The sequence below is a fragment of the Canis aureus genome, chromosome 7, assembly GCF_053574225.1.
Source record: "Canis aureus isolate CA01 chromosome 7, VMU_Caureus_v.1.0, whole genome shotgun sequence".
Lineage (NCBI taxonomy): Eukaryota > Metazoa > Chordata > Mammalia > Carnivora > Canidae > Canis > Canis aureus.
In genome coordinates this window covers 2,132,166-2,149,118 of record NC_135617.1, presented here as the reverse complement: position 1 = coordinate 2,149,118, position 16,953 = coordinate 2,132,166, and the positions used below count along the sequence as shown (strand labels likewise).

The 16,953-nt window shown below is 53.9% G+C and overlaps 1 protein-coding gene across 5 annotated transcripts in view; it reads right to left on the bottom strand.

Moving 5' to 3' along the window:
* Positions 1 to 15,555, bottom strand: part of HS3ST5 (heparan sulfate-glucosamine 3-sulfotransferase 5) — a 254,478-nt gene extending 238,923 nt beyond the window's left edge. For 2 of the 5 annotated variants that reach the window (XM_077902702.1, XM_077902708.1), the window contains exons 1-2: positions 15,468 to 15,549; positions 13,925 to 14,020 (exon numbers count right to left, since the gene is read on the bottom strand). The gene's annotated coding sequence lies outside the window, so the exon portion shown is untranslated. Of the gene's footprint in view, positions 1 to 12,937; positions 12,989 to 13,924; positions 14,021 to 15,467 lie in introns of all 5 variants that reach the window. The other 3 variants (XM_077902703.1, XM_077902704.1, XM_077902705.1) reach the window with 3 other exon arrangements.
* Between the last annotated feature and the right edge of the window lie 1,398 nt (positions 15,556 to 16,953).

Here is a 16,953-nt window from a genome sequence, read left to right as displayed (position 1 = left end):
GCCTTTACTCCTCAGTGCTAATTTATGAGCTAGCACCGTAATTAAGAGCAGATGGGGGCGGGGGGGGGTAGAGTTTCCAAATCTATAGATCTAATTTTGGAAAGTTCTATCGTCGAAACATCCAGTCGTCAAACATACCCAGTTTCAATGATGACAATACTTCTTTTCAGTCAGTGTCCTTGAATCCTATGAACTGTTTTCAGTGAATAATCTTCTATTCTTGGTTGGCTTCTAAAGCACAAAATAAAAATAAAACCTCTATTCTTAATAGGATTTAAATGCCAATATATTACAAGATTCGGCAGGGCTTTAAATTTAGGATGTTAGCGAAGTTTTGCAGTTTAATAATCAAAATAACTCTTAATGGTCTGAACTAAACGCTCAGTTACATCGTTATATTTAGCATCCATACAAATGCTGTTTCTCAGAATCTACTTTTTTGCAAAAGCTCCTTGGAACGAGAGATGTGCTCCTGAATTTTTTTTTTTTTTCTTTTAAGTACCTTTGTTAGTTAGAACACGTAGTGGAAGCGGAGATGGTGCAGTGCCCGGTCTGGGGCTGTGAACACAGCCTGTGGGCACATGTCCTTGTGCGTATTGATAAGTATCAAACTAGGGGGCCGGCCCCGTCCTCTGGGCGATCCCCACTGTTTACCTGCTGCACACTGGCTGGGGCAGCCCCTTCGTTCTTTTTTTTTTTTTTTTTTTTTAAGAATTTATTTATTTATTCATTACAGACACGCAGAGGAAGAAGCAGGCTCCCTGCAGGGATCCCGATATGGGATGCGATCCCAGGACCCCAGGGTCACGACCTGGGCCAGAGGCAGATGCTCAACCCCTGAGCCACCCGGGTGCCCCTTCGGCCCTTACGTCCACTAGAGGGTGAGTGGGGGCAGAGGAGGGAAAAAAAAAAAAAGGTTACGTTTGGAAACTCTGCTGACCAGTTTGAGGATGGAAATTTTTTTTTCTGGAGAATCAATTTAGGATTCCTTGATTCGTATTCAGCTTGCCTCTCATTGCCATGGATACATAAGTTTTTAGGAATACAGCCCTTATAACGGCAAGTTACAAGACGGCAGTGCATTATACGGAGTCTATTTTTTACGATGTAAAAAATAAATGCCTTCGAGACAACTTAAAGCAGCGCCGTGGAGACACACCAGGCCGTCGCACAAAGACGCCTCCCGGACGTGCGACATCACTCTTCTTGCGGGACCCGGGGCCTCCCGTAAGTGCTTCAGACCTGGGCTCCGCCAGCGGGAGAAGGTACGTTAAGTTCCCGGCCTGGTTCTGCTGATAAAGCCACAAACCGCTGATGCGTCTACGCGGCCCGAGTCTTAGATTCAAGTAACGGAAACAGCAGGTGCCACCGAAGTCCAAGCGCGTCCATTGGTGCTGCTGCTCTCCAAGGTCCCTTTTTTTTTTTTTTTTTTTTTTAAGGATTTTATTTATTCCTGAGAGGCACAGAGAGAGGCAGGTGGAGAGGGAGGCTCCATGCGGGGGGACCCCTGGGGACCGATCCCGGGGCCCCAGGGTCACGGCCTAGGCCTGGGCCGCGCTCTGCCGCCGAGCCCCGGGCACCCTGGGCTTCTCCGGGAGGCCGCTGAGGTCCGGGAGGGGCCCCCGCCCGACCCTGCCGCCTGCCGCCCTCCGGGATGTCCGGGCCTCGTCATTTGAAATCCTTCGGAAGACTGACGGCGACAGCAAGACAGGCACCGGCTGCGGAGTGGCCCAGGGCGTAAAGGGACGGGCCGAGACGGTCCGGGCACCTCCTCCCCCGCCCCCCGACCCACGGACTGGGGGCCAGTGGACCTCTCTTCTCCCCTGCACAACTTACTGTTGTCCCTCCACCGCTCTCACAGTCGCCGTCTTCCCTCCCCCTGCGATGCACACACTCCCACGTCGCACACGCTCAACGGCAGCCCCACGCCGCGGGCTGTGGTGGGACCTGCAACCACAGAAAACAGGTCCCGTCGTCCCGAGGCAGCAAAGGCACCTCTTCCACCGCCCGTGCCAGCGCCAAACGTGCAGTGAGGCTTTACTGTCGTGAGCAGGAACCCGCGCTAATTGGACGCAGCCGTCAGTATCGCTGCTCGTCAGAGGGCTCTGTTGCGGGGGCTCTACTTCAAGCCATGAAGGATGGGCCCGACGCCGACACCGGGGGCTGGGCAAGGTGACCCCCCCCCGACTGCCCAGGTCGGGGCCTCGCTCTTTTCTGACTCTTTATGATGAACGAGGGACCTGCCGCCGAGTAACGAAGTCTGCAAGTCAGGGGTCCTTCTCTCCCCAAGTCTAAGCGTCAGCCGTCGGTGAAGCCAAGCCCGGCGACGTCGCCGCCCTGACCCGTCACGCAGAGCTCGGGAGCAAGGCTCCTCCTCGTTCTCGCACGCGGACCAGTCGGAGGGTCACTGTGACAGCTGGCGGCGGCGGGCGGGCGGCCGGGGTGGGTGACGCTGCCCTCTAGACCTTTCCCAGACGCCCCAGCAGGTCTCGCCCGGGAACAGGCTCGACTTGGGCTCGGGGCTCCGAAATTTGCAGACGGGAGAGAAATGCACGGCTTTTGCTCGTCGCACGAATGTATCACCTCTGATTCCGAACGGGGCCCTGTGTGTCCCCGACGCCAGGGTCGTCGCGACAAGGCCGCGGCAGCCCGACCCCCGGGCCGGGGGCAGAGCTCCGGCCTCCACCTCCCCTTTTAGTTCCCTTGACATTTCAAAGGAATGTGGGGCGGAGGGAGGGGAGGCCGGGGCCTCAAGGAGCCAAGAGATGCGGGTGGCAGGCCCGACGGGGAAGGCGCACAGGGAGGCCGAGAGCCTGGCTGGCAGAGGCTGCCCCCCCCCCGCCCCGGGCTCCCACGCGCCCCCCGGCCTCCTTCTCCCCCTCGGTTTTCTCCCCAACATCCGTGGTCCGCGGGTCACCGGGTAATTAATCCCCTCCTTACAGGGCCCCACAAATCTGGCAGCGAGCCTTCTGCATACGGCACAGTATTCACATACAACTGATAGTTCGGTTGTTCCTCCCAGACCGAAAGGAAGAGAATTTTTTAGAAAAATCCTTCCCGATGGAAAATAATGGAAAGAGGGAGAACTAGTAGAATGTATGTTTGAAATACAGTAGGGAAAGGGCACGGACTTGTACCCTCTCCCCTGGGACCCACCCCAAGGGATGCAAGGCCCAGCGGAGAGGCCGTAAATTCTCCCTTCCCGGTGGCGTGAGCTCTTACGTCCTTTGTTGAGAATCCTGGGATTACTCCACGTATCTCTAAAACACCAAAATGTTAAAGATTTGAAGCCATCAGCATCTCTATAGAAGAAAGCACACACCGAATAGCTACTCAGCTCCTCTGAAGTAGGGTTCTTGTGTTGTTTTTCCCATTTGTCTTTTTTTTTTTTTTTAATTTATATTCAATTTGCCACCCAGAGTGCCACCCAGTGCTCGTCCCGTCAGGTGCCATGCTCGGTGCCCATCACCCAGTCGCCTGCTGCCCTCGCTGGGTTCACAGAGTCAGGTGCTCTGTCTGCCCCGAAGTCGGGTTTACTCAAAGGGAAGAACTGGGAAGGCAGCGGGGGCTGTAGGGCGGCCGCTGACTTTGTGGGCGCCTGCGGGACCCCGTGATGATTCGGCAGGGGCCGGTCTGTCCTCCGCAAGCCTGGGCTCAGGGCATGATCCCGGGGTCCCAGGATATGCTGGGTGCTCGGGAAGCCGTGGCTGGACCTGCGAGCGAGCACTGGAACCACTGGCTCCCCTCCTAGTGGGGGGGGGAGGGGGGTGGCAGGGTCGAGCCACCAAGGGCCATCGGGGGCTGGAGTGCACACAGCACGGCTTGGGGGTGGTCGCCTCCCGGGTGGCGTGGCAGGGACGGGCCCTGGGCCTTGTCTTGGCACCTGCACCTGCACCCCGGGCTCCCCGGGTGCACACCCAGACACCTGGTCTCCTCATCGGGCTCCCTCCCACCAGCCGGGGGACCCAAGACCCACCGGACTATGTCTGCAGGAAGAAAACCCAGGCCACCTCCTCACGCCCACTGGGTACAAGAGGCCCAAGACACAGGCTAGCACGTGCGCCCCGGGGCCTCGGGGGAGCCAAGGGGGTGCGGCTGGGGCTCCCGGGGCCGCGGGCCGAGCGGCTCCCCCCGGGCGGCCAGGGTTGGGCGACCAGCCACCTGGAGCGCACACGTCTCCCGTTCGGCTTCCTGACATTTCACCTTCGAACGTGTCCGGAGCATGTCGTGCATGCGGGGGACCAGCTGCCGATGGACCCTGATGGTCATGCATGGGGACCGGGTCACGGAGAGCCTCCGGCTCACACAGGAATCCAAGCGCGCCGTCCGTCAAGGCAACAGGACTGCGCGGGTCCAGACACGGGGTCCGCGTGCACCCTGGCGACGTGGACGCGCTGATGGGAACGGCAGGCAGTACACCCAGCGGAACACCACTTACGGGGACGTACACGTGCTCTGCCCTTTCTTACAAAGACTGTATGTGTTCATTCAGGGGAGACTCAGAGAGGCAGAGACCCAGGCAGAGGGAGAAGCAGGCTCCCTGCGGGGAGCCCGACGCGCGACTCGATCCCGGGACCCCGGGGTCACGCCTTGGGCCCAAGGCAGACGCTCAACCGCTGAGCCCTCCACCCACGGTGCCTCTATAATATACACCCTTAACTAAGGTAGCTTTTAACACAGAATATACTTAAATTCTGACAACAGTATAAAAATTTCAAAGTGAACTTCTAACTGACGGCAAACGGGACTAACTTGGTTCTTTCATACTGCACCTGGTCCTGTCGCAGCTTTAAGGCATCGGCGGGACTGCAGCGTCTGTACAACCAGGGAACAGGAGGAACCCATCCTTTCGTGTATTTCGGGGGAAGCAAACAACGTAGTATTTAATATCGTTTTCATTTTTTATTTTAGAAATGATACCTTACTAAAGGAAGTCCGCCAAAACACGGTTTAGATGCCATATTACATGTATCGGTCTTCTTAGAGAGTAGTCGGTTATATTTTGTATGTTACGCTTTCAAGATAATTTTGTATTTGTATTTTTGAAGGGAATTTCTTATCTCATTTGTATGTTTGGTTACTCACCAGGGAATAGCCACACACATCCAAAAAGGTTTCCTATAGGGGCGCCTGCGAGGCTCAGCAGTGGAGCGTCAGCCTTGGGCTCAGGGCATGACCCCGGGGTCCTGGAATCGAGTCCCGCGTCGGGGTCCCTGCAGGGAGCCCGCTTCTCCCTCTGCCTGTGTCTCTGCCTCTCTCTCTCTCTGTGTCTCAATAAATAATAAATGAATAAATTGAAATGAATAAATAAATAAAATATTTAAATAAATAAATAAATAAAATATTTAAATAAATAAATGTAAATATAGATATAAATAAGTAAAAATAAGTATAAACAAAATATTTTTTCAAAAATTCAAGAAAATAGAAAGGCTTCCTACTGAACATCCTTAGGGGCACCTGGGTGGCTCAGTCGATTAAGTACCTGACTCTTGATTTTGGCTCAGGTCATGACCTCAGTTATGAGATCAAGCCTGGTGACTGCTTGAGATTCTCTCTCTCTCCCCTCTTTGTTCCCGGTCTAAAAACAAATTATAGGGGCAGCCCCAGTGGCTCAGCGGTTTGGTGCCGCCTTCAGCCCAGGGCCTGGTCCTGGAGACCCAGGATCGAGTCCCAGGTCGGGCTCCCTGCGTGGAGCCTGCTTCTCCCTCTGCCTGGGTCTCTGCCTCTCTCTCTGTCTCCCATGAATAAATAAATAAAATCTTTAAAAAATAATAAAATAAAATAAAATAAAATAAAATAAAATAAAATAAAATAAAATAAAATAAAATAAAATATAAAATAAAAACAGATTATGTGTGTGTGTGTGTATAGGTTTGTTGATTGATACCGATTTCTATTCCTGTTTCTCTAGAACTAGATAAGACGTTACTGTGCCTATCATACATTGTCAGCTAACCCTTTGGTCTTACAGCATTTTCCATTTTGCCCATGGTCAAAGAACTTAATTTCATGTTTGTCGCAAATCTTAGAAGAGAAATTTCCATCTCTCATTCAGTAAATACTCATAGCTGGTTAAACATGAAGTGTCTTGCTTTACAAGGAGAAACCGTTAAGGAATCACAGGATTATTAGATATACTTAAAAGAATTTAATAGGAGAAAAACTAAAAAAAAAAAAAAAAAAAAAAAATGAGCTCATGGCCTGTTAAGGAACTTTCGGAAGCTTCCTTAGTCTTATAGGTAGGAAATAAAGATTAAAACTGCGTAATTCTCTATAGACTGTTACAGGAGAAACGGAGACCTAAATGGGCCCTTCAAAGGAAGCAGTCCTGCTGGACAGATGCCACTTACGGACGCTGAGAAAGCTGGAGGGGGACGGGCTGGGGGCGGGGAGCGGGTTTTCCCTCACCTCAGGCCGAAGGGGGCTTCTCCCTCCGGCTGCGTCCCCACTGTACCCCCATCATCTACCGCACGGACACCCCCCCCCAGCTGGATCTGCTCTGGCCCTGCACCTTCCTGGAGAGCAGGGACTGAGCCACTGGCCTCTTGGGCACCCACCCCACCGCCGGCGACTCAGGCCTTGCTCAAGACGTGTGTTCCGACATCCCGACATCAGTGGACAAGTCAGCGAGTAAGAAGAAGGCGGGAAGAAGTAAGGCGGAGGGAAACATACAATGATTATTTCTCCAAAAAACAAAGATGTATTTAGTGCTTCTGCTGCTGCAGACCCTATGCCAGGCCCCGGAGGTGCAGCTGGCGGCTGGGGCGGGAGCAGGGTGCGTGCACGCGTGCCGGGAGGCCACGGACAAACCAGGCAGCCCCTGAGGACCAGGATCCAGAGTCCATACTATGGTGGGAGGCGCGGGAAGCCAGCCCCTGGTTTGGGTGGGGGTCGGCAGCTGCCCGAAGGAGACGGGGAGCAAGCAGAAGCGGTGAGGGGGGGCTGGGCCAGGCTGGCGCGTGGGACGTGCAAAGGCCCGGCGTGCGAACGCGCACCCTCGCCACCCCTGGCCTCGCATCTCCGAATTGCAGAAACACCGGACGGAAAAAACAGAGCTTTGAATGTTTTTTTTTTTTTTAAAGATTTTATTTATTTATTCATGAGAGACCCAGAGAAAGAGAGAGAGAGAGGCAGAGACCCAGGCAGAGGGAGAAGCAGGCTCCATGCAGGGAGCCCGACGTGGGACTCGATCCCGGGACCCCAGGGTCACGCCCTGGGCTGAAGGCGCCCTAAACCGCTGAGCCACCCAGGGATTCCCGTGCTTTGAATGTTGAACAGGTTTGAACTTTATCCTGAAGTTCTGTAGGACGTCGGGCAATAGTCGAGGCTAAGACGAGGACTTTGTGCTGTGCTAGAGCCGGCCACCAGGACAACTAGCGAGAACGGTCTTCTCTCTAGAGCCAGACCCCAGGGCTCAGTGGGCACCGCGCACGTGGTGCAGACGGGGCAGGAGCAACACAGCCGCGCTGGACTACAAGGGAAATGGAAACAAGGAGCCCCGCTGGCTACCGACCCACCTGCTGGCCCATCCATCCCTCGTGCACCCGTCTCTGGCTCTCTCCCGCGTCCCCACTGCCTGGATCCCTCAGCTCTGTTCGCCAGGCTCTGAAATGCCCACGGGAGGAAGCCCTGCATCTGCCCCATCACACCATGTGCCAGACACCGTGGAAGTGAAGGGAACAAGGACACGGCCCAGCAAGCCCTGCCCTTCGGATGGGGCGTCCGCCGGGGGCTCAGTGAGTGCTCTCTGGGCCTCTGCTGGCTCTAAAGAGAAAGGAACGTGCACACGTGTAGGAACCCTGCAGCTCCAACGCCTTGAGCCTCTCCGCTTCTCCACACTGTATCCCTGGGAAGAAAAGCCCTTTTCCAATGCCCCAGATCCTGTACTATTTCATTCAGCTCAGAAAAAGTAAGGCAATTAGGAAGTTCAGCCCACAGGCAGCTGGCTCACCAGATGAAGACATTCCACTAGCACCGAGTATCAGTTCCCTACCACTGCATACAAAGCACGGATGCAACTATTTAGCAGGATCTTGGCAGACCTATTTAAGTCTATTTAAAAATAGATCCAACAGTTTACTAAAAATTAGTATGGTCTCATTCTTTGCTTTAGTGGCTGTTGCATATACATTGGAAAATAGTGCGATATGACAAAGCCAACAAATTACACTTTATTAAAAATAAATCCCTCTTTTATTGCAGGAAGGACACAGTGGAGTAGGGAGGCATGAGTTTCAAGGCCCAGAAATCCAGGGATGGTGCTCTGGGGCTCAATGCCACTGAGAGGGCTGCTGGTGTGGGCACAGGGGAGCTTGCGGCCAGACGGCGTGGGTTTGGATCATGGCCCCACTCCCCCAGCTACGGGCCTTCTCTGGGCCTCAGTCTCCTCATCTGTGAGATGGGAATAGTAGTAACACTGAAATGCATTAGGACCTGTAGGATGCTTGGTACAGAGTAAATATTAATTAAATGTTATTATCATTTATTTTTTCCAAAGAAAAGGGGGTAAATAAGTACACTCATTACAACAAACTAAACATGAAGTTTAGTTCCTAAAGTCTCTAAATCTGCAAAGTGAGGAGAGCCAGATACCTACCAAAACTAAAATAAGCTACAAAAAAACAAGAGGGGCACCCGGCTGGCTCAGTTGGGTCAGCAACCAATTCTTGGTTTGGCTCGGGTCATGACCTCAGAGTCATGTGTCGGGGCTTCCGCTCAGCGCTCAGCAGGGAGTCTGCTTGAGGGTCTCTCTCTCTCTCCCGCTCCTTCTGTGCCCCCCTCCCTGGCCCCCGCACACACACCCTCTCCCTCTCTCAGATGAATCAATCTTTAAAAACTAAAAATAGGGCAGCCCGGGTGGCTCAGCGGTTTAGCGCCACCATCAGCCTGGGGTGTGATCCTGGAGACCCGGGATCGAGTCCCACGTTGGGCTCCCTGCATGGAGCCTGCTTCTCCCTCTGCCTGGGTCTCTGCCTCTCTTTCTCTGTGTGTCTCTCATGAATAAATAATCTTTAAAAAAATAGATAAAAATTAAAACTTAAAATTAAAAAAAAAACCTAAGAATATTTTTAACTCTTTGAGGAACCTCCACACAGTTTTCCAGAGTGGCTGCACCAGTTCACATTCCCAGGCGGGGGAGTGGGGGTGGCTGGGTGGCGGGCACTGAGGTGGGCACTTGACGGGATGAGCACTGGGTGTTATTCTATATATTGGCAAATTGAACACCAATAAAAAATAAATATATAATAAAAAAAATATAATTTAAAAAATAAAAATAAAAATAAAAATAAAAAATCTAAGAATAAAATTAATCTTTTCAATTATCTTATGCAAGCTTAACGACCAGAGTTAGAAAACAGCGTTTTTACCCCTAAACCACAAACTCTATATGGTATAAAAATATTAAAAAAGGAAATAGACATAAAAGAGTAAGAAATTTCTGCGTGTCCTAATACTTCAACTCCTATTGGTTATAAAAATAAATATAAATATCTCAATGCTTGGGCAGCCCTGATGGCCCAGCGGTTTGGTGCCGCCTTCAGCCTGGGGTATGATCCTGGAGACCCGGGATCGAGTCCCACGTCGGGCTCCCTGCATGGAGCCTGCTTCTCCCTCTGCCTGTGTCCCTGCCTCTCTCTCTGTGTCTGTCATGAATAAATAAATAAAATCTTTAAAATATATATATATCTCAATGCTTTACAATGCCTTGTGTTCTTTCCCATTAACTAGAACTTATAACTACATCTTCCAAAGAACCGTAAGAAAATGCATAGCCCGGCCCAGCAAGAGGAAATAGCAGAGTGGCTGTCCCCAAAGCCTCCGTGTAATTTCGGGTCTTGGCACAGGCCTTTATCTGGAACCAGTCTGAACACGAATTTCTTCTCTTTCTACCTTTCCCTCGACAGTAAGAGAATCCGTAGAACCTACGTCTTATGGTAACGAACACCCGGCGCAACACCCACACGTACGCACACGTATACATAGACCAGCCCGGGGTCCTGGGCCCGTTATGCTTGACCGTCGGCGACGACGCTAACAGCGGTATCGATTACGAGTTCCTGAGCCTTGACCGCGCACCACCCTCCCTGCTACTCCTTTCACGTACCGCATCATATGGAAATCCGGAATTGGCATTTCCACAACCACTTAAGAGAATATTACTAAGATACAGAAAGGGTAAGTGATTTACCCAAGATCCCACAGCTCATAAAACCTGAAGCGGGGCCTCTAGTTCAGGCGGCTCTGGCTCCGGTACTTGTACCATAAAAAAACACCTTATTTATGTTGCGGCACATGCGGAAATTGTGATTTTTTTTCTTCCATTGACTTGAGCTAGTTAGCCACAGGCAGAGAGATTATGGTGACATGTTAACATGTTCATACATAGTTCTCCAAACCATACATTTAGTAAGATTGTTGATATTTACGATAGGACAGTCCTGCGAGCTCATTAGCAGTGTAAAGATTCTTTTGCTTAATGCTCATTACGTCTTATATGCTTCTTTTTTTTTTTTTTTTTTAAATTAAAGGTACAATTACGGCAGTTTCCCTTTGGTCGACCTCTAGATTTAAACACGTTAATGAGTTTGTTATTTCACCCTCCTTATGCCCTCCTCTTCCTATCTCAGGCCATTCAGTCTCATAAGGATTATTATTCCGCGGGGTTTCGCAGACAGTAATGTTCTGAGATCATGAGGAAGGAAAAGGTCTATTCGATATTAAATCACAGTCTTGCAACTATGCAATATAAAGACTTTTTTTTTTTTTTTAACCTCTGGACTATCATCTTGTAGCATATCACATAGTAAACATTAATTGGATGCCAACGGTATGCCCTGTGCATCAGAACAGATTAAGGCTCATTTCACCCTTTCATAAAAAACTCCCGCTCCTTTGGCGAGTACCAGCAAGTGACACATAACATCGACCTCTACACGAGAAGTTCCCATTATAAGGATATTATGGGAAACATAAAACATTCAGTACCAGAGCCTCTGAGCTATTAAAACTACTTAAATACAGCATCCGTCCTTAAGTTACCTAATTTAAAAGTAGCTGAACCTAAGGAAATCATCAAGCCCATTAAAACCCACGTGAAGTCCCAGCCCCGCTCTTGCTCTAGCTCAGGCTACGTCGGTGCTTCAGGACAACGGCCTTCCTGAGGACTGCCTTACGAATTGGCTCAAAGTTGAAAACTGTGGCACATCTCGGTTGCCAGGATGTACCTGTCATATGACCTAACTTGCTCCGCACTCGGCCCCTGTTCAAGTGCACTTGCCCCGGCATCCGTCCTCGAGCAGCGGCACCGCGCGGTGGACGGCCTGGCCTTGACCGCGGCCTCCGCCGCCCGGGAGCTGCCGAGCCCGAGCCCCTTCTGCGGCCCCCTGCACCTCACTTGGCTCGTCTTCTCAAGGCCAGTAAGGACGTGCCCCCTCTGTGAAACGGGGCGGAGCGGGGTGCCTGGGTGCCTAGCGGGATTCAGTGAGTTAATGCTGGGAGAATTCTTTGGACGGCGGCAGGCACATATTAAACATTACGATGAGAGCTTCTGGATTAAGTTGTTCAAGAAAAGAAAAGGGGTGAATATGCTCCAATTTTTAACATCAAAGCATGTGAGCATTTGTCAATACCATTCTCAAAAGGATGCTGACTCCACGAACTACGCATGCCACAAAGGAGACCCTCTTCCTGTTACGTAGAGTTATCGGGCAAAGCACAGAAATATGCGGAAACATAAATGAATAAAGATAAGCTCCATGTGTATGTGTATGAGTATATATGCATGTATGGACCTAAAAGCATAGGTGTACCCATGTAAAACCTCCCCACCTCCCATTCATAATCTAGGTCAAGCGGGCTAACGGCAAGCCAACTCTTCAATCACCTCTTAAACTGACATAGTTGCCTTTCATAAAACTTTAAAAAAATATATGGAAAACAATCCATTGTACCAAACGTGAATTAAGACATGATAATGGAGCTTGCACAGGAGATCTATAAAGTTGCATTTATCCTGCCTATACCTTCTGTGGACCTCCAGATACCATCATTTGCTTCCACTTTTGTGAGGTGTTAGCTGCTCTGAAATATTTTTGACTTAGATCAGTGATTTTTTTTAAACGCAGTTATAAATGTCTTGCTTTAACTGTACTTCTGCTATAAAGGTTAGGGAAACATCATGACTCTCAGAAACTAGCACTGATCCTAGAGGGACCAAAATGTATCAACAATGAGAGTAGATTCCGGGGAGGGGGAAAAAAAATTACACTTGTGCTGGTTTTAAAGAATTCATCTTAAATTTGCAGAAAAAGTAAAATGTAGGTTTTTTTCTATATAGTAGCAATTTAGGTCATGTGGAGAGTTTAACCAGTTATTTCAGTTCTGAAGTTTCCCTCCTACCGAAAGCGGATAAACCCTGAAAGAAGATGAATCTGTGGTTTGAATAGTTAGTCCCTTAACTCAACTTGGTCTCTTCTTTCAAACTATTTATCTTTTCTGAAAGAAAAAAAAAAAAAACTGTAAGTCCATTACCAAACAATAACTCCTCACCTAACTGCACTAACCGCGAAATATGAAGGTACTTGAATAAAGTATCACAAAGAAATCCCAAAAAAGCCACGCCTATAAAAACCAATCAAATATATAAGCATTCCCATAATTCCAATGGCACAAACCTAGCGGTACTGCTCACACTCTATTCCCAGAGTTGTTAGCATCATTTTTAGCAAGAATTCCCTCCCGTGCCAGCTCCCTTTACTAGGAAGTTATCTTGAGAGTTATTTCACTCATGAATGAACGTCCCTAAAATAAAAGACCATCCTGCCAGACATGTCAAGAGAGCTAAAGAAAATTCTCAACTAGAATTTCCGTAAGAGGGTCTCCTTTTCTTAAATAATCTTAAGCGACCTTTTTTTTCTAAATAAAAATAACTAACCTGCTCTTTGACATAGGATCGCATTTGTCAGAGTCGTTACAGCTTCTGAGACTGTAAAGAGAAAAAAAGGAGCAAAATATATGCTGTGTTCTATGAATCCGAGGGCACTTTCTCAATGCAACAGGAACATTTGCATTTACTCATAAATGAATACTAATGACGTAGCGGGTCTGGCACGGCTCCACAGAAATCACACGCGGAAAGCTAGAGCAGGGCATGGATGCTGCTATTTCTCCAAAGTATCCAGACAAAGAGCAAGACGAGTAAAGTCAGCATCAATTCTCTGAGGTTGAGTCACGGCTCCGGGAGGTGGTGCGTTAAGAATAGTGATCGATTTTAGGGTGAAAGCAGCGAAGTTGGCCGGTTAACGTGTCTCGGAGGATTTTTGAGTCAACCGCTCTTTGTTGACCACCTACTTTGGGCAAGACGCTGCTTCCCCCAAGTAAGCCCCTGATCTTGCAGTTCTTTTTACACAGTGTAGGAGGAAGCATCCTGCTTCTACCGAAAATCCTTCCTTGTTATTTAAAATAACATCCAGCTTAGCTTTGCATATGCGTGTGTGCTCAGGCGCTCAACAAATACTTTTTGAATGAGTGAAAATTCAGTGAGTAAGAAGGTTATTCATTCAAAAACATCTGTGTACGCCAGCGAAAAAGGAAGGACAATGATGAAAGCATAATCAAAACACTGGAAGGAGCACCTCCTCACAAAGATGCCGAAAAGGGAGCAACTTCCAGTATGAACATCGAAGCATCAGGTCTGGCTTCACCTAGAAACCACCATCCTAGCGCCTCTGTGCAACTGCGTTAAATACTAGGCTCACCATTTCCCCCGTAAGTTGATGTAGCACCTATCTGAAAACAAGGGTTAAGGAGCATTTTTTTTTTTTCATTTCTCCTTTTAAGAGCTCCGTTCGGAGAAATCGCTAAGGGCAACTTTAAAAAAAAAAAAATCTGCTACATCATTGATATCAATAAAATATCATACCTTAAAATACCTTTTACAAACAGTCCTGATATCCAAATGCGTGATCTCCTTCCTTACCTCCACTTCAACTTTTTCTTGGAACAGAAACCGAACACCCTGGAGATAAATGGAAACGGCCACATTTGTCTAAAAAGCCCTGAAATATGTCAAAACTACTGAGCAAAAGCTTTCAGAAGCGCCGCGCCGGTAGCACTTCCAGCAAACCTGCCTGGAAAGGGGCGTCTTTGGAGCTAGATCGACCCCCCACTGCCGCCACCCCGGCCTGGCCCTGTTTGCTATTTATCAGACCAAGTTTACATAAATCAGGGAAGAGTTACAGTGCAATTAAATGCATCCACCAAGTAATATGATACAAAGCACTTTGCAAATATTAAACCTCCCCTGAAGGGATCAACGTTTTCCAAGAAGAAGGTGGTTCTGCGATGGACGGAGGGGGAGGCGGGGGCAGGCCCGGGGCCGCCGCTGTCCCGCGCGGGCGCCCTCCGGCCTCGGGAGCCAAGCCGGGAGCGCAGCCAGCGAGGCGCGGGGGCTTGCTCGCGGGTACCTGAGCCCAGGTAGGGGCGTCCGGGCCGAGTCGGCGCTCGCTCGGGGCAGCGGCGCGGCGACCCCGCGACCTCCTGGCCTCTGCGCCCGCGACCGCATCCGTGTCGGGGTGTGCGCGCGTGTGGCGGGGGCTGGGGCCGCCAGGGAGGGATGGGGCCCGGGGGAGGGATGGGGTCCCGAGGGATGGGATGGGGTCCGGGGAAGGGATGGGGTCCCGAGGGATGGGATGGGGTCCGGAGGGATGGGATGGGGTCCCGAGGGATGGGATGGGGTCCGGAGGGATGGGATGGGGTCCCGAGGGAGGGATGGGGTCCGGGGAAGGGATGGGGCCGCCAGGGAGGGATGGGATGGGGTCCGGAGGGAGGGATGGAGTCCCGAGGGATGGGATGCGGCCGCCAGGGATGGGGTGGGGCCCCAAGGGATGGGGCCGCCAGGTAGGAGGGATGGGGGTCCTGTGGGATGGGATGGGGCCCCGAGGGATGGGGTCGCCAGGGAGGGATGGGGACCCCAAGGATGGGATGGGGCCGCCAGGGAGGGATGGGGTCCCGAGGGAGGGATGGGGACCCCAGGGATGGGATGGGGCCGCCAGGGAGGAATGAGGTCGCCAGGGATGGGGCCCCGAGGGATGGGGCGCCCCCGGCCCGCAAGTTCACGGGGCCGCAGTCCTCCTGCGGCCGCGGCCCCCAGCCCCCAGACTCCGGCCCCCGGACCCCGACCCCCGGCCCCCAGCCCCCAGCCCCCGGCCCCCAGCCCCCGGCCCGGGCAGCCGGGGCGCGACCCCCCAACTCTGCGGAGCGCGGCCACCGCGAGGTGCCGGCCTCCCCGAAGCCCCGGCGCAGCGCCCCGACGACCGCCGTCCTCCTCGCCCCGCAGCACTCGAACCCCGCGCCCGGGGGCCGCCTCGGGGGAGCCGGCGCGGTGCGGCGCGGCGCGGCGCGGAGGAGGGCGCCCCCGAGCCCCGGGCCCCGCTCCCGGCGTGCAGGGCCGCGCGGCCGCTCACCTGGGTCCCCGGCGCGGCTCCCGCAGTCCCGGCGGCACTTGGTCCCGTAGTTTCGGAAGCCGGGGCGCGGGCGCGGGCTCGGGCGGGCGGGGCGGGGCGGAGCGGGGGGCGGAGCGGGGGGCGGGGGGCGCGGGGGGGCGCGGGGGGGCTCAGGGCGCGCGGCGCGCGGGGGCGGGGGCGGGGGCGGGGGCGGGCGGCGGGGGCTGCAGGGGCTGCAGGGGCTGCAGGGCGCGCTCCCGCGGCGCAGGCTCGCCCAGGCCCGGGGCCGCCGTGCGGGGGGCGGCGCGCATCCTCCCGGGCCCGCGGCGCCGAGGGCCTCCGGGCAGCAGCGCTCCGGGCCGCGGGGTCCCCCTCCCGGCGGCGGTCCCGGCCCGAGCTCGGCTGCGGGCGCGCGCGTCTGGGCGAACCCGGCCCCGCCGGCTGCGGACTGGCTGCGGCCCCCCCGCCCCTCCCTCCCTCCCTCCCTCCCTCCGCGCCCCGCCCCGCCCCGGCTCCTCCCCCGCCGGGCGCGCCCCGCTCCCAGAGGCGGGCCGCAGCCGCAGCGCGGGGCGGGGAGGTGCGGGGGCGGCGCGGGGGTCCCCCCCGGAGGGCGCAGGCCGGGACCCCGCGGGAGCCCCGGGGGCGGGGGGCGGGGGGCGGGGGGAGGCGGGGGCGGGGCGCACAGGTGCGGGGGGCGGGGCGGGGAGCGGGGGGGGGGGGCGGCCTGCTGTGCGCGTCCCGAGGCGCAGGGGGCGATCACCGCCCGGCTGCCAGCCCGCCCGCCCGCGCCGACGCCCCGCCCGCGCGCAGCCCAACCCGCAGCCCCGCCGCGGCCGCCGAGGCCCGGGAGGCGCAGGTGCAGCTCCCGCCCCCCCGCCCCCCCGCCCCCCCCGCCCGGGACCCCGCGGCCCCGCGGCTGCCCAGCGGCTCCCACGCCCGCCCAGGCGGGAGGCCCCGGAAAACTAACGCCGCCCCCCCCCCCCCCCCCCGATTGATGAACTTTCCTCTCTCCGGAGTTTCCTTGGAAATAATAATAAAGATGATAATAATAATAATAAATAATGACGATGATGATAATGAGCAACGCCCCCCCCCAGCCCCATTTGGCTGCTGGGGCTTCAGCCCTCTTGCTAACTCAGGTGCAGGTGCAGGTGCAGCACACGGACAAGTCTGGGCCGCGCATCCCACGGCCCCGCCCCCGCCGGCCTGTCTGCATCCCAGGGACAGTCACAGCGGCCCCGGGCGGGTCCCCCTGGGGCCGCAGAGGAGGCTCCGCGTAACGAGATGGGTGACAAGGGCAGAGATGCTCCCTCCGGCATCCGTGTCTTTGTATCACGCGGACTCCAGCCGGTCAATGCAGGCGATCCGAGGAGGAAAGGTCGGACGCCATGGGCATGGGCATGGGCATGGGCATGGGCATGGGCATGGGCGCGGGCGAGGCGCCCTATTTGCAGCTTCGCCTTCAACAGCCGGCCCGGCCCCTTCCCACAGGCCTGCTCTTAGCATC